At 41.1% G+C, this 25,952-nt stretch overlaps 1 long non-coding RNA gene across 1 annotated transcript in view; it reads right to left on the bottom strand.

Annotated features, from left to right (window-relative positions):
- Positions 1–1,086: 1,086 nt before the first annotated feature.
- Positions 1,087–25,952, bottom strand: part of LOC148186514 (uncharacterized) — a 176,247-nt gene continuing 151,381 nt past the window's right edge. Inside the window, exon 7 of the long non-coding RNA XR_015774847.1 lies at positions 1,087–1,196. This is a non-coding gene — a long non-coding RNA (uncharacterized LOC148186514). The remainder of the gene's footprint in view (positions 1,197–25,952) is intronic.

A 25,952-nucleotide genomic window follows, 5' to 3' on the forward strand; every position in this document is an offset into this window, starting at 1 on the left:
TTTTAGGAAACACATAGTAGAATGGTTTAATACGACAAACACCAAAAAAGAGGAATTACATGTGGGTAAGTAGCACAAACCACTGTTTAAAAATAATTTGTTAGACGAGGCAATGGCTGAGGTTTGGTTTATGAAAACATCAAGGTTAGGAATACATCAGCTACTTCCTTGCAGGGTAACTGGTATTTTTCAACATGGACCTATTGTTTTTGCACTGCTTAGGAGGAGACAGAGGGTAATTAGTGGCGGTGCGTCACTGCATCTTGTCAGTTAAGGAGCTAAAATTAGCGCGTTCACCTGGGTGTTGTTTTTCCATCAATGTCGACTGGAACAGGGGGCGATAAAAATCTGCTTCTACTTCAGAGTCATTTGACCTGGATCTGAATCGTACTCATTCCCATTGCATTAAAAAGCTAGATGTTGGCAGGTGTTGTTGTTTTTTTTGTGCAGTGTGCACTGCACCGAGTTCGAAAGAGAGACTGAATAAGTCAGAGTTATATAAAGAGGTGTAACTGCCGTAAAGTTTCCACAAACTTCTGCTCCTGCTACTGTCTACTGTTTACCTGTTCTACTGCCTGTCCGCAACATCACATGGACACACACACACACACACACACACACACACACACACACACACACACAAGCTGACAAAAAGGCAGGCTGTGTTCACTGGCAATGGGAATGCAGTCTATTGCCTATATTTTACGGGTGCGCCCATGTTTGAAAAACCCATGTGCACGCATGATAAACGTTTAAGGTTTGGTCCTTTGCTTCTGCCATAATTACTACTTATCACTTTATCACTTTAATGTAAACAATGTGATTTTGAGGCAAAGACAGAAACACTTGATGCTGGCACTCTTCTTGGGAGGATAGTCATAAAATCTTTTTTTTGTCAGATTTCAACTATTTCCCCACATTTCTGGCCATGACAATTTTTCTGATGTGCAAATTAAAAATGTGGATAAAAACAGGTGGATTAAAACACACTCAAAGTCACTATATTATATTTAAGACTTTTGTCTTCAAAATGTTTGCCGTGTGCACATCTATCTGACTTACAAATGTTGACTTTGCAAAGCCACTCTCCATCTTCTCCTCGCTGGCACGGTGTGTTTTGACAGAGTGTAGCCAGTTGGGTCCCCAGAGAGCCTCTGTGCCTCACATCGTGGCTGGGTGACCCGGGACAGGAAACACTGCGGATGAAGGACAACATGGAGATGTTTCTGCCTCTGGCACAACAGCCTGCAGGAAGAAGGGAGCGTGTTGCTACAAGGCAAAGCTTTGAGGCTACGAGTCCCACACAACCTCAAGTCAAACCTCAACTCCATCTTTCTTTCACCATCTGTCTGTTCAAGCTTCATCACTGCTCTTCGAAACTGCGTTTCACTAATTTAGCTGACTTTAAATTCCCACTTTTCATCTTCTTCACACTCTCTTGCTCATTTCCTGCTGCCTTTTTCCTCTTTTCCTTTCACTCTTTTTTTTCTAAATAGGTCTTCTGACTGACTTTCTCTCACTCTGTCTGTTTCTGTCCTCCTCGCTCCACCCACCTCATATCTGTTGAATCAATAATAAATGATCTGAGAGGCTTGGCTGTGACAGGCTCTCTGCATCGACTCTCTCAGGGTTACTGGGGAGAATCAGACAATGCTCCAGGTTCTGGTACAGCAGCAGGTTTACAGTAGGGACGATGAAGCAGAGGGGACACAAAGGAAAGTCATGCTCATTGTTCCGTACAGCAGGTCGTTAGCGGTGAGCTTTCACGGATGTGTGCATCACACAGCACAGCCGGCCTTCAAACCTCCTCGATACAGCACATGTATCTACGGCGTGCAGGATGCGGACAGCTCCATCTGAAACTCTGCAGGGGGCTATTGCTCTCAGAAGCCTGCTGTGTGCTCACTCCGCACAAAAACCTGGATCCAAGGCCTCCTCTGTTCACATGCTGGTTTGAACATGAGCCCAATTCTATTTCTCTCTCTCCCTTTTTTTGTTGTTGGGCCCCCTGTTTGATCCATCCTGCTGAAGTGTCCTTGAGCAATACACTCCAGGGGTGCTGTCCTGCTGCAGATCCTGGTGAGACAGCGAGGCAGCGAGGGGATCAGATCTGCATAACTCTCAAAATCTATTATGCAGGCATCAAAGAATGTAAAGTGTAATTGCCCTGTAACTCAATCAGTTTGTCTGAAACAGCTTTTTTTCCCTCATTAGAGTGGCAAAACGAGAGAGCCTACGAGGCTGAAATCTCTGAAATTGTAGTCTAGTTTCCATACAAATGTAGCGCAAATTTTCTAGAAAATCAGCAAAAGAAAATACTAAATAATGCAAGTTTTCATCCACTACTGATACATGAATATTAGGAACTGGGTGCATCAAGATAAGCAGTTGGTGGTATTTGATTTTCCACGCTGGTGCCGTTAAACCGCTGCAGAAGAAGAGGGAACAATGCAATGATGTCATTAAAAGAGCGCCAGTTGAAACTGAAACAGTGGATATTGAAAATGTGATCAAAATATGATATTTTCATCCTCCAAAATACGACCACCAATAGGGCCAGCGGGAGAAACACTATAGCACCTATTCAGTGGGCTGCATACCCCAGAAGTAAACCTGGAAGCTGGAAACTTTTTTGGAGTATGCACCAGTTAAGCAGTTGTTATTGGACTGAACAGGCACCATGGGGGCTCCATATGCAGATCTAATAAAACATCCATGGTCCTGAGTGAAACCAAGAGTCAACGCTGAGTTATTACAACAACCAAACATAGATTAGCTACATTTTAACTTAACAATTAGATATAAAGTAAATATGAATAAAGACGTATAGTTATATTTACCCCAACCATCTCAGACACAGAGCTCACACTCTCGCAGTAGCAGCTACAGCTCACACAATCACACTCTGTGTTTTGAGAAAGTATTCTATTGGTATTCATATCATTTTAAGGGTACTGTTTTTTTTAGATAACCAGCCCTAATGTCCTTGTATGTCATGTGTCCTCGGTGACGTATGCCAGAGATAAGTCAAGTGACGTGACATTAGTAAGAAAGATTCTTATTTTTAGCCAAACCATAATCTTTTTGACTGAACACAGTCAACTGAGAAACTTCAGCGTATTCAGAGTTGTGCAGCTAGACCTTTAACCAAAACAAGGAAGGGGGAGCATATTACTCTGGTTTTAGCTGCACTCCACTGCCTCCCAGTAATAGATTTAAGGCTCCTTTACTTGTTTAAAGCTCATAATAGTTTGGGACCAGCCTACATTGCAGACTATCTGTTGTTCTATAATCCTTTATGAGCTCCCCATCTTCTGCTGCTGGGTTTTTAAATATACACAATTATACACACAAGAAAATAGGCAGAGGAGCTTTTGATAACTATGTCCCAAAATTATTGAATGCCCTTCCAAAACCTATAAGAGAAGCAGGCTCTGTGAACATTTTAAACAATAACTGAAAACCTGTTTATTAAGTCTGGCTTTTAATTATTGAAATTCTTGTAAATAGGATTTTATATCAATTTTTTTTTTACTTTTTACTGGTCTCTGTACTTTTTGCTTTGACTTTTATATCTTGTTTATCACTGTCTGTCTTTTGATTGTCTAATCTTGTTTATTGTGAAGCACTTTGAGCTGCTTTCTTACATTGAAAGTGCTCTATAAACAAAGTTTATTATTATCATTATCATAAACCTAATTACTTAGTTTTGGTGCAGGGTTTAAAACTGTGCAGGTAAACGTCTATTACAAGTTATTCTGTCATCCACCGCTGGCAGGTGTGCTAATTTAGGAAATGCTTGTGTGGGTCATATTACAGTGTAGGAACCAATGAACCCTTATAAATGTAAGGCTGTACAAACAAGTCAATACTCCCAACAATGTGCTAAAACTACCAAAATCAGATTCAGAACTTGAATAGTTTTGTTTGACTCAAACATTCGGAGAGCCATGTAGAAACAGACAGGAAAACAGGAGGCGAGGAGCCTCAGGTAGCAGTGGTGCTAGCGTTGGCGGTGGAAAATGCTCTAAATAGCCTCCTCAGAACAGAGCCTCTCCAGAGAGACGAGTCTTTCTTTGGGTTCTCGTACATCATGAGATGGATGCTGGTTTGTCTTCAAAGTAAAGTGCTGACACACCAAAGTCAAGATTCTGCACAGCGATGAGGGGAGGCCTCATGATCCGTCACTGCAGGCCTATTGTTATCGCTCCAACCTCAGATTCTCACTGTTTGTACATCCAGTGTTTCCAGATCCTATTTGTAGCTATTCCTAACAAACACTGATCTTATGTGCTACTCCCACCAGTCGCTGCAATGTCAGCCACTGAAGTTATCAACTCCCAAAAGACAGCCGGGCTGCAGCAGTTCATCATGGCGGTTCTGATTAAAGCATGCATTTAACCTCGGTGTTTAGCTCAGTTAAAACCCTGCGGCCTCTCCTCACAGAGCGAGGGCATCTTGCAGAACCCACTCGCAATCAATATGAGCGCCGGCTCTGCTCAGGACTCATTTACAGTTATAGAAACTGTGTGTGTGTGTGTGCCTACCACAAAATGCCTCAGAGTGACGGAGGGCTTTCTATAATGTTACTGTCTGCGTGCCACAACTGACAACAAGAATACTGAAATGATCCAGGCTGCAAATTCAGAAACTTTTGAGCTCTTTTTCACAGTGGAAACATAACATTGCTCTGCAAACAGTTAGGCATAGCTACTGTTGGAGGTACGTGGCTTGACATTTTTGCTTATTTTCTCGGTAAATGTCAATAACAGCCCATTTTAAAAAGGGAAAATACCAGCACACAGGAGAGAAGCAGTTGGAGCGAAATGCCTTAAAAGTAAAAGGGAAGTGGGGGGTAAGTCATTTATTACAGCGAGTTAGTGCAGAGCATTGCATAACTCCCAGGCTTGGCCTTTATAGCAGAACAATGTGTCTCATTTGGGAGGAACACTAATTAGCTGCAAAAAAAAAAAACAGGGGACAAAATTAAGTTAAAATGGATGTTCCAGGCTCGGAGTTGCCCTCTGCCACCTCTTGGCAAACTAAATGCTGAAAAATTGCATCATGATTTCTAAGTCTCTGTTTTTTTTCAGAGGTGCATAAATTATAGTCTTTAAATCTCATCAAAAAATAAGTCAATCAAACTGTCCTTGAATACTGAGGGAAGGGAGGGGCAACAAAAAGTCTTATTTACTTTCTTATTTACTGCCAACAAGCCCCTGTCACATGTACCCAGAAGTGACAGCAGGGGGCCAATTAAATACTCAATCCCTGCAGCACTATAAATATTTAGGCTCTAAGAATAGATGCAAAAATGTTAGTGAGGTGGGTTTTCCCAGTTTTGCTGTTTGCAAAGGAAAAGCAAAGTCTATAAGTCCTGTTGAACATTCAAAAGTCAATGAAGTTGTATATGTGGAAAATAATGAAACTTTGTACAGTGTCTGTATTTCTAACATGCTGAAAAATTTATTTTTCGTCTGTGTATGTTTCCTAAAATGTGTGACCTTGACTACACTGACATGTATCTGTGCAAAGTTTGTCACTAGAGAGGTGTTTACACATTGCCCTACTGAAGGGGGCGATGTCTGCGCATTGGCTTAAAATCTGAGAATAAATCGAACACTGGGCAACCCACATGATGTACATTACTATTTAGCAAAGCAAATTGCTGTCTAATATAGGAAACATATATAGACAATAGAACAGACTTCGACACAACACTGGCAAATAAACCTGCAACCTCCAGCACAGAGCAGACTTGTCAGTACAGACAGTACACTTTACATAAGCAATTGAGAGTTTTGACAGCAAAAATGGAGGTGTGCAGCTTTTTGATGTAAGCCGGACCCTGGAGTTTCCTTCAACGACCTACCAAAAACCCCATTGTAGCAAATATTAATGTGTTTCACTAGCACTAATGCTGTGTCAGCCACTGCCAGTTAGCCTACATGCTTTCAAACAACATAAACAAGTAAAAGATGCTAAAACAATTCTGATACATCTGCAAGTTGGTGATTTTGTCACATAAATATCGATTCCTCATTTGAGTCTACATGTCTTACACAGGTCATTTTGATTTGCACTGCTCTTTCACCCATCAACCCAGTCCGAATCAGCCATAGCCGGACCTACTGTATCTCCACACTTCATGCCATTGTTCCAACGACCCAAAACTCCAAAGCCCCTGGGTGAAAGGCAGGGTACACCCTGGACAGGTGGCCACACTATCAAAGGGCTGATGCATAGAGACAGACAACCATTCACACACACATTCACACCTACGACCAACTTAGAGTCACCAGTTAACCTGCATGTCTTTGGACTGTGGGAGGAGGCCAGAGAACCCGGGGAAACCCATGCTGACACGAGGAGATCATGCAAACTCCGCACAGACTAGTGCAGAGTTTGCATGGTGTCCCAACTGCTTCAGATTCCTGCTTCTCTAAAAATACACACCCCATGCAGTTACTTTCAGTTTCCTACAGTTGTCTTAACCAACAATTCCAATCAGCCCTTCGTGGCCTTTTCCTTTTGGCGTTTGAGCCACCAAATGTTGGTGTTTTAAGACAAAACATAATCTTTTCCTAACCATAACCAAGTGGTTTTTGTGCCAGCATTTTTGGCAAAAGTAATGTCTCCATGGTTTACATAAAAGCAAAATGAGAAAATCTTTTGTGGTGCTTGAGTTGTCTAACCAGGGAGAGTCTTTTTTGAAGAAAATGGACTTCAGAACAATGGGCACTTGTTTATGGGATAACTGGCTGTTGGAGAAATAGATCTCCGGCCCAATGGGACATTTTTCAGATTTTTTTTTGAATAGGGTTGTTGGAAAAAGGGTCAGTTCCCATTCAATTTTGCTCTGTGCAAATACTGGAGAAAGCAGAAGGCATTGTTGCTTGCATTAGGCCCTTAATGCAAGCAGCCGAGGTGAGTGTGGTGCAACACCCAGAATGTCTCAATGAGGAAGAAAGAGTAAATCTGCTTACGGACCCTTTTCAGAGTTTTTTTTTCTTTCCTTTTTTATGTGGGAAGTCCTTTACATATTCTAAAACACATCTGCTGCTAATGTTCACTCTTAACCACCCAAAACACACATCTCTTAAGTATAAAACATGTTTGAAAAGAAGTCATTTGTTGTTTGCTTCTTTATGAAGGGCAGCTGTTCACCGTTTTTCATTTGTTTCAAACTTCTAATCATTCATGCTCTGCTTTGTGTTTGCTTTTGTCTTAGCCTACACATCTCAGACACCTTCACATGGTCTCCTAACACCAAACGCATCCCCAGGTAAGCACACGAGAGACTGCACTTTCTGAGGTGTCTCAAGAGGTTTGGTTTGAGCACCAAAACTTGACTAAATTTTACCAATGAAAGTATTTTAACAGGCTGTGTTACTGTGTGGTTTGGCCACCAGACTGCTCAGGACTGTAGGCGGCTACAAAGGGCTGAAAAGACAGCAGGAGAAATCATCGACACTGAACAACCACAACTCTGAGACACGTACACCACTCGTTGCACCAGGAAAGCCCCAAAACATCATTAAGGATACCAGCCATGCTGCACATGCTCTGTTCTCACTCCTTGCATCGGAAAACCACAACATTAAATCATATACCACCCGTCTTAGTAACGGCTTCTTTCCTCAGGCAGTTATGCTGCTGAACAGTTGACGCATCCATATGCACTGCACAATGTTGTTTGTTGGTAGTATGTACTGTAAACTGTGGGTATGTCTCTATTCCTGTTATTTTCTGGGGTCATGTGCCCTTTGTGTAGAGCTGAGAGGGCCATTGAACGTACGTATGAATGTATTTGTGTGTGCGTGTATAGTCGTGTATAGTATAGTGTGCAGCTACTTTTGCAAACTGCTGGACCAATCAGCCCAATATTTTGTGTGTACATTTAGGACTGTATGCTCAAGGATCTCTTGTGATTGTTGAAAAATCTGTTTTATTGATTGTTTTGTTAAGTCATTAACTGCTGATTTGTCACTTCTCTTAATTTGCCAGTAGAGGCCACGAGGTTTTCAGAAATGGGCTCGGCTGAAAACAACAAGCCTTATTCTATTGCAGGCCTCATTTTGGGTTTTGTCGTGGCTAAAATACTAACATCCATAAAAAAAGTTTGGACTCATTTTGAACCGGAGCATCTGCAAATTAATGCCAAAAAGAAAGCTAGGACAAAGCCATTGTCACTGTTTCAACTAATCATCTCTATCTGACTTTTTCTCAGTGAAGTCCTTTGCAGCCCAGTCTTGCAGGAGAATAAAAAGCATGAATAAAACTGGATTTAAGAGTCATCTATTTCTCTGGATACCTGTTTTGAGAGATTTGTTCCTTTTCATCATTTTTACTTTTTATTTCATCATCTAAAATGAAACATATAGTGGAGACGCTCCACTCAGACTCCATTCACAGGATGAGTTACAAAAGCTCATCAGAACAGCCCATCACACACAAAAATACATTTTAATTTGGTTATTAATGAATACAAATACAATTTAAAATCCAATTAATGTGGCTGCAGGGCCTATAAGGCCATTATAAATCCTGAAAAGGCTCATGAGGAGGAAGGAATAAATGAAAGGGGGAGAACAGAAAGGAGGCACAGAGAACACATGAACTGCAGCACTTGACTGTGTGTTGAGCCTGAGGAGACTGATTACAGTGCTAAGTGGAGGTGAACGTCTGTCAGCCGCGACATGGAAATGAGACCCAACAGGGGATGCAGACAGATCGGACAAATGGGGAACAAGAGATCCTGGAAGAGGACGAAGAGCCAGTAAAAAAATGGTCTAACAGTATTATTTCTTATTCACCTGAGAAAATAATTACAGACTTAAGATTGACACTGCAAACCAGTAACTAATAAAAAAAAGATCGGACAATAGGAATCAGCCAAGCCTCAGTGTTGGTATTCAGGCTTAAAAAATGTTATGTAACATATTGGTTTTGAAACTTTATTGAAGCTATTCAAAGGTGACTACAATGAGACATTCCTTCTATTCATGTCCTCCCTGCAGGAACATTTACAGAAAAAAACACAGACAACGAAGGATGTGCAAAATGACCTTGGGGCTGCTTTATGGCGTATCCAAGCACAGAAAGTATTCGGTGAATGACGGGGATTTTTGTTTAAGAATGATTAGAGGAAAATTCTGACCAGAATATAATGAAACCGTATCCATAGCAACGGCCCTGCTAATAATGAGGAAGCTGTCAGAAGGCCCTTCTACCTTTGTCTGTGAACGACAGCAGGATGAAAAGATGGGAATGAGTTCCTTTGATTTCTCCGGTTTAATGGGGCCAACGGCTGGAAAAAAAAGGATGAACCTTTGTTTTGTTACAAGGAGTCTGAAGGGAAAATGACAAGAGAGAGATGGGGGGGGGGCTTATTTTTTGGGGGTACAGGGCATCAACTCCACAGCTGCATGCTTTGTCCCCTCACATGTTAAATTCCTACATGAAACTGCTCACAACCAAGGTCTGTGGATTATCTTGAGTAACAGGGTCATGATGTCTGGAAAGACACATTGATGTTAAAATGTATATTTTGAGCCCTACAAGCCGAGATCATCTCTATGGCTGATATCTCCAACACTCAGCAACTCACACCAAAACAATCCAGCGTCATAAAAAGCACTACAGGTAGGAGGACGCCTTTTTAAATTTTGAGGTGAACTGTTCCTTTAAACTGTCTCTAATGAAGTTAATCATACATAAAAGCTCTGTGGATACCATTTTAAGTCCAGCCAGAAAACTCTGGCACAAACGTCTTTGGGTTGTACGCTCACACAGTGCAGAGTCATTTTGTTGAGCTGCAGTCAAGGTGCCATATCAAAAGTGAAGTATTCTACTTTAGGAAGAAACATTTATTGTACTTGTTAAAGATGCATCGACTGACAGGTAAACAAACTGGGAGCAGCTTCTCCAGATACAAATGATGTCTCAAGAGACATGTAGTGTCGAATATAAATATGCAACACGCGTTTCTTTCTATTGAGATAAACTCTATTAAAACTCCTGGTGTCGTCATGTTAGGTACAACTGACAGTTTTCAACCACAAAAATCCTCATAATAAACACATTTGCAGTTAGAAATACAAGGGCCATTGTAAATATCCCACTAATGTATTTTGAGGTATACAGATGTGGTGAGTGAATACTGAAAGCAGGAGCAGGAGTGTGAGGAGAAATTTGGGCAAATCAAAATCAAAAAAGAATCTTCCCTCAGATACTCCATGTGAAAACCCATGCTGACCTCCCTCGGGGGTTTCGGGGAAAAGCCTTCACTCAGGGTCTTTCAACTGCAGCAAAGCACAGAGGCCTTCGCACGCAGCTCCACAAAGCAGCCTGGTGTCACAGGAGACCGTGTGCGAGGGAGGCAGAACAAGGCAGGGACACGCTGCGTCGGCTTCCAATTAACTTGAAAACATTTCATTGTTATAAATCACTGACACTTCCCACCCATGCCGTCCTAAAGCACCCCCCCTCACATATTATGTTTTCATCTTACCCCTTTTTTTATATCAGATATGTGTGTGCGCTGTGTCACACTGACATTATATTCACTCTACTCAGCACACACACACTGTTATTCCCATCGTGGTTATGCATTAGCTGCAGATGATTTTGGAGATTACTATTAAATCAAAGTATATTGATTTGTGTGGTTTACAGGAGGCTTTTCTTTCTTATCTGCTCTTAATTAATCATGGTTGATGAAATTGAATCAGCTGTTTGCACTGTTGGAAACACCATTCTTGGTCATAAAAATGAGTAGTTAAAGGGTAACTTTGTTTTTTTTTCCACCATGTTTTTGTGTCTAAGTGACTCCTAGGTACAACACTTTTTGAAAACGGTCCAGTATTCAGAGAGTGTGCTGCAGCTGGCAGCTAAGAAGCAGGCTTCAATGTAACCACTTGGGACAGGTGCACATCATCAGTTTATGTCCATTTAAAGTGCTTTTTTGACTGTTCTGGATCTGATTGTTATTATGAGCTTCTTACAAGATTACGTAAAGGAAACTACAAAGAGATGAAACATTGTTTTGCACTTTTCGCTTGTTCTGGTTTATTTAATGTCAGAGTCTTGCTAAAGGAGAAGTCTCGTTCTAAAATCTTGCAGACTTTTCACATTGTCAAAATCAGCTAAATGTTCAGCTATTACACTGAAAATCTTTTAGATAAGAGTAAGATTAACTGTCTGTAATCCAACACATCTATTACTGGTACTTCTCTCACCAACTCTCATTAACTTTCCCCATTTTCTGCCAACAAGTCACCTCTCATAAGATTTCATAATGAGGCCTCTCCTTTAGTGAGACTTGACACAAAACAAGCAAAAGGTAAAGAAAATCTTTAATTTCTCTGAAAGGGGCTTCCTGTAATGTTGTAAGGCACTCATAATAATGTGAGCCTCTTTGTGGCAAAAACAAGCACTTTTAATGGATGTAAATTGACGTGGCAGGTGTGGTTACATCGTAGCCTGTTTGCCGTTTCCTGCCTCAGCTCTCTGTCTCAACACTGGATCAGTTTCAGTGTTAAAGGGATAGTTCACCAAGTCATTATCTACTCACCCTCATGCTGATGGAGAGTCAGGGGAAGTTTTATGGTCCACAAAACACTGTTTCACAGGGTAAAGGTACACAGTAGTTTTAAATCCGACCAAGGGACTTGCTGCTAACGCCATAAGTCTCTCTTGGACGTCTCTCTCTGTGTGGGGGAGGCTTCTGGGTAGGACACTGGTGTGCAGATACTGCGAGCTCTCACTGGTCTCAGGCAGCGTGTGTACTCAGCACGTTGGGACTTCAGTACACTTGGATTACTTAGGATGAGCAATATCGAGACACTTTGTGGTTTTATTATGTATTTTTTTAAATATTTAAATTCTGGTCCACATTTTCTTCTATTGTTTGGGAGATGAGTACAATGCCTTTTCCCCATGAAACTCCAGCAGTGTTTTACGGACTATAAAACTTCACCCGACTTTCAGCATGAGGGTGAGTAGATAATGACTTAATTTCCATTTCTGGATGAACTATCCCTCTAAGCACCCCTAAATTAATACACATTAGGCCACAGACCCCCATTTGATAATATTTCACTTCAAGGACCTTGATCTTAAAAGATTTAGGTTGTTAGAAATGATTAAGCCCCGGCTTCTAGTTGCCAACTACAGTCAAGGAGATTAATTATGGAAGAAGTGAAACCTAAAATCAATTGTCACCTTATAACTCTTACTCACATTGGGCTCACTTCTATTGCCATGCAACTCCATAAAGGCACCCTGAGGGTCTCCAAACACAGTTCCCCTTTAACTCTGAACTAACCCAAACACAAACTGGTAACTACGTATTAATTGCCATCAATAGCTTGTTTTAAATGCAGACAAAGGAGTTGAAATAGAAATGGAAAATAAGAAATAGAAACATATAAGTATCTTAATATTACTGTTGACCAAAACTTTCATTCATGTCATTCTAACCACACACTGAAAACCGTGTTTCCAAACTTAAACTTTAGTTAAGTTACTTTTTCAGGAATAAATCCTATTTCTCACTTTTGGCAAGGAAACATTTGATTTCGGCAACATTTTTACCTTTGTTGGACTATGGTGATCTTCTCTCTGAATGAACTTGACCAGTGCCTTAAGAAGTTGGATACGATGAACCATTGTGCTTAACGTTTTTATTACCTGCTGTGGAAACCGCGTACACCACTATACACTGCATGCTGCAGCTAAATGGCCTTCTCTGTCTGTCCGCAGACTCCTGCATTGTTTGTTTTTAATATATAAGACTCTACTTGGGTTGGTTCCTTCTTATTTGTGTACATACATGTGTAAAAACCAAAGTCAATATGGCCTGTGTTCACACAATATTTTCTTGATGCTGGTCCCCTAGGTTTGCACAGAACTTGGCAAAAAACTTTTAAATATGCCGCCCCCTCTACTTGGAATAACTTACAGAAGGACCTGCAACTGTGATTGCTTCTCTAATTCTCAAAATTGAAAATTGCACATATTAATGTATTTGACTGCTCTGTATTGCATTTTAACTGGATGTTGTGACATATATTTAGCATGTACTATCAGATAAATGTACAAAGGGGTCACAAGGTCTAAACTTGTGTGTTTGGGTTACAGGAACCAGTATGGGGTTTCTGCCTGGAGCTCAGATTTTGCAAACAGACTGGAGAGGCATCTTAAGTTCAGAGATAACTTTAGGCCAGGCAATGCAAATACATAAGTACAATCTTGGAGAGCACCTCTAAAACGCCAACAAGAGATGTTAAAGTCAAAATGCGATGTGGCTCTGCTTCTTAGTTTTACATCTTTTTGATAAATGCATGTAAACAAAACACTGCGGTAAGCTGAGGCGAGAAGAAACAAAAGTGTATAATCCTCTCTGTGCTGATATTCAGGATGGATCTAATTTTAGCTTTTAGAGACAGACAAAAAGCATGACTGCTTTTTAGTATGCAAGCAACTATATTCCGGTGTTGCAATGCACCAGACCTGTCATTCATACTAATCATCACCAGCGACTGGGAGACAGAGAAAGTATTTCCAGTGGAGTGTAGGCGCACAGAAACTCTCAGTTCAAACCTAACTCATCCTCGTCCACTCTCACTCGCAGCTCTGCAACAGTAAACAAGCTCTGCCCGTCGGGCTGCTCGAGCAGCTGGAGGGATGTGTGTCTGCGTGTGTATGTGTGTAGGCATGTGAGCAAATGAGCAGTGGTTAAATGATGTGACTATCAGGAGTGGACTTGCTGCATCTGCTTTAACCCTTTGAAACCGAGATCAACATCACATTTCTTGTGCTTCTTTCAGATGCCTTTACCAGGTATTTAAACCCTTGAATACTGAGCAAATTGGTGTGATTTCTTTCCAAAATATGGGGAAAAAAGGCAATGATGAATTTGGGAGGAGATGTCCACTAAATTGCAAGAAGCAAGTAGATTTAGAAAATTAGCAAAAAATAAGGAAAAATATCCACATCTTTATAATTCTTGTTATTATATATTGAAAATTATGCTATGGAATTATTATCATTTTAAGTATTTTTTCAAGTCATTTCCTTTTTTTTTTTACATCCTTTTTTTATTTTCTGCTAATTTTCAGGTAATTTCCTTGTACTTTTTTTCCCTATTTTTTTTAATAGATTTTTTGTTAATGTTTGAGTCATTTGTTCTCAAGATGCTCAGATCAGATCAGAATCGCTTTACTCGCCAAATGTACAGGGTACACAGCAATTTGACTTGGGGCTACAGCGCAGTAAAAAGAAGGGAATTAAGTTAAAACATTGAAAATAGGTTAGAAAAAAACAACAAATAAAAAGGACACCATACCAATAGATAGCAAGAGCATTCCTTTAAAAAAGAAGACCAACTAAGAAGCTGCATGGTGCACAGAGGCAATAATCATACTGACTGACTGTAGATCACTATTAAGAAGATTAAGTGCAAATGCAAAGTGAGCATACAGTATGAATGTAGCACATTCTAGTGTAATGTTTGTGATGAATTATTAAGGAGAGTTTGGCTCATTGCCATTGTTTTTTTAAAGAAACCAAGCCAATTTCCTCAGGTTTCAAAGGGTTAAACTCCTCTGGCGGACATTAGGGATGCTCCTGAAAGGATTCACTTTAGCAAAGATTACATTGCTTCTAATTAATCCAGTGAGTGTGGTGCTCAACATGCATGCACATGTGCACACAGGCATAATAAGTGAGGAGTTTATGAGCAATAAATAAGGTCCCCATCAAAATGAGGAAGAGGAGGCACGTGGGGGCAAATGGCAGCTGTTCTTCATCGCATTATGCTTCTTAATGCTCGATGGAAAACAATCATTATGCAGAGCTGAGAAACACACAAGTCTGACTTATTTCTGTTTACCTGCCCTCCACCTGACCTGACAGGAACAATAAACAGCTGCATGTAGGCGTGTGTTTGTGTGTGTGTGATCAGAAAGCACACCTGCCGCAGACAGTGGCAGAGCTGACGACAGCTTTGATGGCTGAAGGCTGTAAAGGCTCTTTGGGTGTTGCAGGGAGGAAATGGCCTCCTGACTGATGCATGAACATAATAACCCGGATAAAAACTGCCATGCACTCATCTGAGCTCAATACTTCAAACGGACTTCAGTGGCCGTTTCCAGACAGCCTTATTATTTGTGATACTGCAGCGTTTATGGAGTAAAAAGTAGATGAAAAACAGAATAAGAGCTGAAAGTGTTGGCAGATTCATCCAGCTGAGAGGAGACAAGCTGACATGGGTATTTCTAAGATGTTAAAGGAGGACAAAGCTCTGGCTGTGCAGCTGGTAATTACTGTATGAGCTACTGTACGAGGTGTGCATGGCTCAAACCCCCCGCCCGGGCTGCGGCAGAGGGGCCGGGTACAACACGAGGCTCTGGCATTTACCCACAGGTCTGTCGCTGTGACATTAGCACAGCCTTACACTCAGCATAATGAAAAGAGCACGACAGTCGAATTCACTCGGGTGACGTATAGCAGCGCATGGTGATTAGAGCCGAGAACAAAAACATATAATCCCTCAGGTTTCAATTATGGGATTTAATTATAGCTACATCTTAGCACACCATTCATGTCTGCAGTAGTGTGGTATCAAGCCAAATACATGTATATAGAATGACTCAAGGGAAAACATATGCAAAGTAATGCAGAGGCAGAAACAATAGGGCACTGTTTTGCTGTGTACTTTGCAGTGATACACAAGAGATCATGATCATGTTTCCATTTATGTGCCCTGTCCTTTGATTTGTGTCCTCTGCTTTGGGTTATTGTTGTGCTCTCATGGTTTCTAGCTTATTTAAGGATTTTATAGCTTATTTTCAAAGTATTTCACAGTTTGGATTTTAGTGTCTTTTGATCACAATACAATTAAGCAGAATTCATTAACATAATAATTCAACATATGCACACAATTACACCCTCGTGGTGATATGATGAAGTCAAACAATGTTGAAACAGTGTGGAAATAGGACCATCTTGAAGAGGTAGTTTTGATTTTTTGAAGTGGGGTTGTGTGTGTTCCATAATCAGTGTATTTACAGACAGTAGATGTCGGTCAGCACGCTCCAAGTTTGGAGAAGCAGGCAGAAGTCTGACACAGAAGCTAAGCAATGTTCTTCTGTGGACGTGGGTTAGCAACAAATGCATTTTAGCCACCTAAATAAAGTCCCACTTAAAGGAATCCATCAGTTTATAGGCAATATTTTGAATATTTTTATTGCTCTACCTCACTGTCAGACAGCGATTTCAGACTGGGAGCTGAAGCTGTTATATTGCTTTCTTCAAAGCCAGACTCCAATGAAAAAAAGTGATTTAACATTCCTAAACAAGGGAGCTGCTGGTTTACCACTGCCTCAGTCAATTAGTTTGTTTGTGTTATTGTAAGATTTTCACAATTAGCAGAGTAGATTCACCAAAGTCAAACAATAACATATACTAACCGATGGAGGCAGCAGTAGATCAGCAACTCCTGTGTTCAGCCAGTTTAAATGAAGGTTTTTGTCAAAGGAGTCTGGTGGTTTTGGTAAGAGCATAGGTGAGGAACTGCTCTTTTAAAACACCTACGTATAAAATCAATCAAGTCTTTGACTTACTTTGCATTTTGCATTGAGCATTTTGATCAGCTGTTAAATACTACAGGAAACAGTAATGTCACCACTAAAGTAAGACACCAAACTACTTTGTCTTCTCAGTAAAAATGTAACCTGTTGGATCAGGCAATCTCATCATAAAGATTGTTGTCATTGGCATCTACAGCAGTACATTTCTGCTTGTGTTGGCACTCCTGCAACTCACACAAAAACAATCTAGATTGATAAATAGTACTACAGATAAGAGTAAAGATATGCATTTTTAATTTTGAGGTAAACTGTCACTTTAACAAAGAAAAGTTTAGATATAGTGTCATGTATATTTAGAGTTCATTCGTGCCCAAGTTTGATTTACACAAATTACAACATCTGCCAGATATTTGTTTGGTCACAGCCCGATGTGTTCATTCATAAAGGCCTAATTGCTCAGTTTTTTAGTTATATACAAGCCTATATTTAATGCATGGTTCTTTTCCCTCTACAGTCTTCTTCGTGGCTCCGGTAAATCCCATCTGTGCTGTGTTTACACAATACTGCGATCTCAGTAAATCCAGCAGAATACACAATCGACCTCTGTTACCATGGCTCCTCATATTATTTGTGCTATCCTCCTTTAAATGCATTTGAAATTAGGAGAGACGTGCACCTCAGTCTCAGTGAATCCAGCCCTCAATTTATCAGATTTAATGGATGAATAAAAAGAAGTTGATCTGGGTTCACATACAGTACACAGGATTAAATTATGTTGAAAAGAGATGCACACAAGAGAGGCTGATATAATGAAAACGGACTCACACCTGCTAAAACTTTGCCTCCACTCCTTCACCTCCTAATAGCGTTCTCTGTCCCTGATTCGCGATTTGAGAACAAAGATTGAGGGTTTAAGCAGCGGTTCTTCTCACTGAGAGGACAAAGCACTGCATCTGATAATAAAGTGGCTCCTGTGCTGAATTATTAATAATAAGTGCTTTTCTTCCAAAGAACAGGGATCAGCGCCCAGCAGGGGGTCCTCTGAGCTATCAGGGGCCCTTAAAAATCCTAACTGCATTACTTTGTTCAGCTCTAACTCTGATATCCCAGACTGGCTCTGCATGTCAGTCAGTGGTAACTAGATCCATTCTAATATCGTTAAAAAGGATTCTTCTATATGTCAGTATGCTGTAAAGTCAGCCGTTACAGTGCTTTGGGACAAAGATGCACATGAGGTGAGGGTTCGTCTCCCCGCTGCTGCACCAGTTACTCCAGTGCACTGGAGTAGAACTTGTGTTGATTTGATTTATTTTGGTAGGAACAGGTTTTGAATTTGATTGTGTTTCTTCAACCCTTGCACAGGAACGTCAATATAGGGAAAATTACAAGTGTTCAGTGATATTTCATTTCTAGTACATTTCTAATGTTGTCCCTTTCTGTGAACCTTTTCTGTACATGTTTAAACAATGTTCTTACCCCTCTAGTTTTGGAGTGCCAGTTTTCTTTTGTTAAATGCAGAAAGTGTCTTTTCAAAAAAAAAATAAAAAAAAAATACCATGTTTACAGAAAATACATTTCACGTTACATTTCATGTTACGTTTTTTGGGGTCTGACTTTGTTGAATCCAGACTAACCATTTAAAACACCAAACTCACATGACGACAAAAACTAACTGAGGCAGCGGGTGTTATTAGCAATGTGTTCGTAACCAACAACGTTAGCACTGGACGTAAACAGGAGTAAAATCAGCCATACCATATGCAAGAAATTTCTGGGGATACTGGGCTGATCAGGTTGGAAAAAGTGAAGGTTTTGAGAGGTGATTTTTGTACGCAGGTTGTTGCTTGCAGCAGAATGGGCTTCATACTGGTCACTTTGACAAACATGAGAAAACCCCTGTCTGAGTAATAGTTTGGTGGAAATCTGAGCCAGAGCAGCATATCATGAGTTCAACAACATCAAAAAGTTGACATCAGTCGCACACAATCCCCAGTAAAAGAAGAAAGTGCAACACTTGAAAGCAGCATCTTCCTTTAACTTCTGTCAGCTCTGCTTCACTGTCTCTTGATGATTCATCTCATATCTGGGTATCAAGTATAATATACTGTATTATATAATTTAATACAAGAAGTATAATATAATGTAAAACTGAGGATGTCCTATACTGCAGGTATTAATATAATCTTTGGTAACTTTCCAAGGAAATGATTGTGATTCAGCACACCGTAGTTGGTGCATTTGTGTCTTTGTTAACCTACAGGGAGTTGTGGGAGTGCAGAGAAGTCATGAAAATGTAATAACTCTAATATTATCATCAGCCCCTTGGAAAGTCTTCCAAACTGTGAAGCCCTTTGGAAGCTGCACTGACATTAGCGCTCACTTTCCTCTGTACTCCTAACAGACTCAAGATTTATGTGCTGGTGTGAACTGTCACTGATAATTCCCCTTTACTTTGAAGAGGAGGATTTACTTAAGTATGTGAGAGAATTCAGTAAACAGCCTTGTGTTTTCCCCGTCTCTGAACCAAAACTTGAAATGCACGTGGTGAAGTGAGTAGATTTGAAACAAGGATGGAGGTGGAAAGAGCTACTTTCTTATTCCCCCTCCTCACCTGGAGTGCCGCGACTCCAGCCAGGAGCAGAAATGAGAAGCGCGTTACTTATACGACAGCAGGCAAGCCCCCGCTGGCCTCGGCTCAGGTGTGATTTCAGAATGTAATAGTGTTCAGGCACGTACGCCAGAAGGCTTTGAAAGGCGCAGGCCCTCCCTTTGTCAGTCCAGTGCAGGCAGGCATGGAGCAACCTGAGGAAGAGTGGCAACAATCTGCCTCGCCCTGACATGCATCTTCCTCTGGGAGACCCTGACAGGACTCCCATCAAATGAGATGCAAAGAGTTTTCCAAACTGTGATGTTTGTGTCTCTGTTCTTTTTTTTGCCCCGGTTATAAGATAATTGTATTATGCTAAAACTTGAATTAGTGACTTGTGGTTGTATGCCTCCGCAAACAGGTCAAGTGGCAGTTAGAGTTTACATGTCTGTCAAGACCAACACGTTCTCATTTCAAGTCATCACATATTGCCGCTTTGCAATGGACTTCCATGTCTATATTTTACGCTCTCTCTATCTTTCTGCATTTGCTCTTGACATTTCAAGATGATGCTGCTGTGATGTCAACAAAAGCACATGGTGGTATTATTCTGCACATGTTTTTTTTTTAGACAACAAAAACACATGCTGGCACAAGTGGTTACATTTAGGTAAAAGAGGCACATAGTAAGGTGTAGAAAAAAAAAACAACTCACATTCAGATGGGAAGTTGGATTCATCCACCGCCCCTTCTGCCCCCCCTACATGGACCTTCATGCTCCGTATATGACATTATTGCCACCAGCATTTCAACCTAACCCCATCCATGTTGTATCATGCAAACGCCACAGGTTCTGTCCGACCGCGTTCTCAACTGACGCCGACCGTCTCTGTTACATGCTACCATGGCAGGTGCCGTCTGCCCATCTGCTGGCATAAAGTAACATCACGAACAGGTCTGTCTGGCTGCATACTCAGCTGATGCTGTCCATGCATGACATGAAAGGCAGTTTGGTTTACCAAAAACAGGAAGTTTTCCCTCTACCCTTAGTTAGATCAAAACAATCTGAAACTGGTGATGAAAATAAACAGCATAAACAACCCTTTCCATGTAGGAATTAATAAGTCCTTTGCTGAGGCACATAAGGACAAATCAGCAGATCAACTCAGCTAAAATCCCACCGGTCCTACTTTGAACCTGCCACCGAGCCTGCGGCCACAGAAGAGTGAAAGCAAAGTAGAGATTCACATCAGCACACATGGCTCCCACCTGTTGGCACAATAACACCAATTTGCTTTAGCATTTCACATAGTGAAAGATTTAAGCTGCCATTGCAGCCACTGATCTTCAGGTTAACTGTCCTCTTCCCTTCTTCTCTGGCCATTACAACTTGAAAACAGCAGTGACGTAGCCATCCGTACAGCACATTATTGGATTTTTTTGCAGGTCTCTTGAGTGTGGACCCTGGGGAAACATCCAATTCTCTCCTCCCTCGGCTCATCTCACACCCTCTCTAGCCCTGAAGTCATGTGGGAGGTTAGAAGCAGGAGGGAGATGCTTAGTTAAATGGCAGACACTTAAAATACAAAGTGAAGGGGATATGTGGACATTGTACTGTAGGCAGTGACACCCCCCAATCATTTGGTCAAGACACAGACAGACAGCAAACCAACATCACAGGGGAAAGTCTGGCTTTTCTTAAATCTTCTTGAATCTGGACGTTGTGAAGTTTACCACGTCCCGCTCAGTGTGGTGCGGAAACACCGGCATGATTTTGGAAGTCCATGCAGCTCTGTGCCCAAGGATAGGTGTGTGTGTTTGTGTGTGTGTGCATGCATGTGTGCGTGCATGTGTACACACTATGCTGCCAGCTCAGGAAACAGTCAGGGCTTGTCTGAGGTTACATAAGGCCTGCAGGGGTTTGGTGTGAACTAAGGACAGGTGGGGAAGAAAAAGTCAGAAGAAACCAAAAAGTGAAACAAAGAAACTCCAGGAGCTCAAAGCTGTCAGTCAAAAGAAATAAAGTCTAAGCCGTTGGTTTGATTGGGAATTATTGCAGTAGAACAGTAAAACAGGCTTCAGTAAATATGAGACCACAGTTGGCAGCTAGTGAACTCGCTCAGCAGCGGGAAACAACTAGCCTGACTCTGTCCAAAGATAACACAATCAACCAGGTTAGCCGTTTTCTCCCTGCCTCCAGTCTTTATGCAAAGATAACCAGCTGCTGATTCTAGCTTCATATTTAACGGACTGATATGAGAGTGGTACCAATCTTCCCATTGCTTCTCAAGTGCACTTGACCCCAAAGTCCAGGTCATTTGTGTAAACCTGTGTACTATACTCGCGCACAGTACGCATCAGGAGTGAGCACTAACTGTGCAAAAACATGAAAGTGAACTGCTATTTAACGCGACTACAGGGAGTTAGTAAGCGACTATGACACAGACTCAATTTTAATACTGATGCCTCAATATCCAACGGCTGCACAGCCCGCCGACCTCGCTGTCCCCAGAACATCAGTTCTTTTCTACACTGTGGCACAACAAAAATGTCACACAGATGATGACACGAGTGTACTCAGGTACAGAACAACGTGTAAGCTGATCAGCAAGGGAGTGGAGAGAGGGGATTAGATCGTACTCAAGCAGGATATAAACCAATCGTATCTAATATGAAAACCCCCCCTAATGCTGTGTACACACTACGAGCAACAATGCAGCATCGTGACCAGATACATCATCACCAAGTCGCCATTGTAGTATTGCTCAAACACTCAACATTAATGCAGTTACATCGTCACAGGCTTGTGTTTGTCCACAAACACCTCGACTAAATGTTATTTTAAGTTTGTATTTGGTCAAAAATACCTTTATTTTTGATCAATGTTTGGGTCCCACATCAGATTTCTCTACCCCACTGCATCCCTGTGTGCACCACAATGCATAAGAAGCTAGCATAGCCTCAGCTAACTTAGATAAATAACAGCACCACAGCTAGAAACAAAATCATCTTATTGTTTGATGCATCACTGGTGTGCTGCAGCTCAACTCTAATTTGTGGTGCATCACACCTGTCTGTAGTGATGAGTGTTGGTTCGTAGCTCCATGCCACTGGCTTCCACTGAAAGTGACCTCTGGCCTGCTGCTGTTTCGCTCGTAGTGTAAACACAGCATAAGTGTCAACCAGAGAGCTGCAAATAACACATTTCCAAAAAAGTCAAACTATACTTTAAATATGGGCCCGGATGTACAGTATGTCGCTCATGTAAGATGTGTTGTGATAGTTGTTGAAGAAAGATGGAAGTTGGTGAAGTTGGTGTTGCATTATTAACTTCTCAGTTACAATCTCACAGTGTTCACACATGAAGCCAAACTGCAGCTGATTAACATAATGTGGCCCCACTCTTGCCAGAAACATGATGAATCATCCTCAGAAGCTTTTATAAACTCAAATTATTAAGATCAATAATAAAGGTTTTTGTGTTATCTTCAAGTGATGTAACAGGTGATAAAACAAAATGAAGAGATTTAGAGGAAATGATCAATGGATCATCAACAATGACTCACTTTTTTTTCATCATAAGTTTGCTCGGCTCCGGCTGACAAGGACAGCAACACCTTTTTCTTGCACAAAGGCTGCTGGTCTATTTGTGTTGGAGAATATCTAAACTCTACAACACTCAGGGGAGCGACTTGCTCCACCGCTGCGGCTCCATGTCATCCAACACTGCAGGCATGGCTAAGCAAGCCTGTGCCTTGAGTTTCAGGTGTCTGTAACTGTGGATGGAGGCAGCTTTGAGATTCCTCGAGGACTGTATTGCAACAATGAAGGCTGTGTTGCCTGCAGCGTCGGATCCATGAAGGATCGATAACACAGGAACTCTTTACAGTTTCTCTTTCCTGTACTCAAGGCCATAAGATGCAAATACCAGGCTCTCAGTTTTTTTAACAACCAATCAAAGCTACATAAACAATCGACACAGCGCCTGAAAAACAACAATGCCAACTCTTTAGTAGTCTGGGTTCAGTACAAGAGCCTGTGGGAGTACGGTCAGGGTTTTTGAACGTGAACATGTCCTTGGGATAGGAGATGCCTCTGACTCCATCATGACTCCGCATCCAATAATGCCGTGCTAGCAAAAACCTCTGCTCTCTTCTTCTTCTACCACAACAAACTGCAGGGAAACCTCTGATGGCTCAATAAGCCCAATCAGGGATTCTCAGTTTATATCTTTAGGGCTGAATCCCATTAAGAGCAAAATAAAAACTGCGTACAAGAGCTATTCATCTCTTATTCAACATGAATATATTACAGTTAAATTGCAGTTAGAGGAAATTATATTGTATTTAAGATGGAAAACAATGTGTTTACATAATGCAGTATGACACTAACATTAAAAGGTGCTTTTATGACTAATTTCACTGCATAAAAAAATGTACATCATCCAAAAGCGTTACCATTACATAATATTATGTCTGATCAAACAGGATAGTTTCAGCAGCCTTGAAAATATCAGCTTTTATTGCATAGGCAGTTATAATTTTCATCATTTAAAATAGACCTGTGGTTGGACAGTGGAGGTAAAGCCGCAGTTTTTGTGCTCAGAATTGAACCGTTTTCAACTTTTGCTGCTACGGGCATTTTTTCCTGAAATTGCAAGGCATGCTGGGTGGATAAAAGTGAGGCGCCTGGAGCTCAAGGCAGCGCACAAAATGGTTCAAAAGATGCAAAACAATTACAAAAAGGTGCTTCAAACTGCTAAAAATGCACCCTGTGTAATAACAGCCATCACATTTTTGTTGGAGTCAGGAGTAACATCATTGGTAAATGGGCGAGCCAGAGGCCAAACAAGGTACCCCTGGAAGGAAATGGAAAGTGCGTGGTTCAGTAGAAATATACTTTCTCTGACCTCTTTTAGTTTGTGAATGAAGACAGTGGTAATATTAAAAGAGATGAAATGCTCTTCCAGATAGTGTTTCACACATATTTTCATCCTACAAATTAGGCCTTGAAATTATGGGAAGTCTACATCCATCCGGGCAGCTATGTAGTGGTTCCACTTGCCCTTCTTCACTTCCCCGCAGCCCTTGGTATTATGTAACAGCTGGCATAGCACGGAGGCCATTTGGAGGGCGGAGGGAAAGCGGGAACGGCATTGAAACGAAACACACCTGCCCTAATTCACTTTCAGCAAGTTTCAGTTCAGTTTTCGTGTGGCGCTAATTCATTACATATAATACCAACCCATATGTGATCAGTTATATCAGAGCTGGAGAGAATTTCTTCATTGAAAGAACTTGGTCACAAACAGAAGTATTGGACAAACTGAAATTTTAACCTGATATTTCAAAAGAAAAGTGAAAACATTAATATAAAGGTGATGCTAGGAAAAAACAAGATCAAAGTCTACAGGATTCACCCTCTGGGGATCATGAAGAAGATTACTGTCATGACCATCCATCCATCAGTTTTTGAGATGTTGAGGTCTGGACCAAAGCAGTGTACCAACCGACAGACACTATCATTCTCAGGGACATGCTGATATGGCTAAAAATTACAGAAAATTGTGTCAAATACATAAAACACACAACTTAATTGACTGTATTTTGTGTGATAACTGTGGTTTACAGAACAACAGCAGCAGAAGCAGGGCTGCTTTGTGTTGCAGCTGAAGCAGCGTCTGACTCTGCAACTATGGATGGGAGTTCATGAGAAATTGCCTGGTAGCTTGAAAGAGTCATTAATGGTAATTGCGAGCAGAGGGCTGCAGGGAGTCATACTGGAAACACATTCTGTGATGTTAAGGCCACAGGCTTGAGTTATTGTGCGACGACGTGGTTAACTGGCTCAGTGACTGAAGGGAAAAACCCTTCAGGCAATCCCAAGCAAGGGCAACCTCTTCAACAATCGAATACAGACTGCAGTAATATTCCCCCCGCATGCATAATGCAATACCTAAATTTAATAACAAGAGAAATAGAATGACAAGTAAAGACCCAGCTTCATAACGGTAACTGTCCACTGCCATGAAAGAAAGGGAGGTTGTAACTGGGATAATGGGGTCTCTGCTGCACTGTAGCTGACTCTGACCCCCATCCCTCTAATCCCCACATCAGAGGTCTTTAATGTGTAAAAAACACCTACATCCACCCATCTAGATCTTACACACCTCCCACTTTGATCAAAATCTGTGTAGAAAAAAACTGTTTTATTTAACTCTGCACAGCAATTCCTCAGAACTCATTTATTCCTGTTTTTTAAATGTTGTCAGTTGCAATATTATCACATTCGTGAACCTGACATGTTTGCAGTTTCGTAGAATTCAATCTCACCCTGTTTACACCAGTGAGGTGTAAAATCGACATACTAAATATTCAGCAATATACACTTAGGTATCACAAGTAGGGTTTTAGTCAAGCCCTCTCAGCTTGGGGCTTTGGCCTGTCAATACTACTCTCCAATACTGGAAAAACTCTCTACTTTCTTGCTAAGAGTTAGATGAGAAGATCAATGTCACTCTCGTGTCCGTTCGTTAAATATAAAGCTAGAGCCAGGAGAAGGTTAACTAATATTAGATTAGCATAAACAACAGGAAATGGAAAAAAAACCACTCCTCGGGCTCTGTCCAGTGGTAAAAGTCTGCCTTCTGCACAACTAAAGCTCGAAAAGTAACACTTTATACATGTATCTACATGTTGTTTTCTAAAACTAAAGAGTAAAAATGACATTTTGTGGTTTTATGGGTGGTTGTGGTTGGCTGGCAAGCTCAG

The sequence above is a fragment of the Plectropomus leopardus genome, chromosome 18, assembly GCF_026936395.1.
Source record: "Plectropomus leopardus strain MGB_pleo_1.0 chromosome 18, ASM2693639v1, whole genome shotgun sequence".
NCBI lineage: Eukaryota > Metazoa > Chordata > Actinopteri > Perciformes > Serranidae > Plectropomus > Plectropomus leopardus.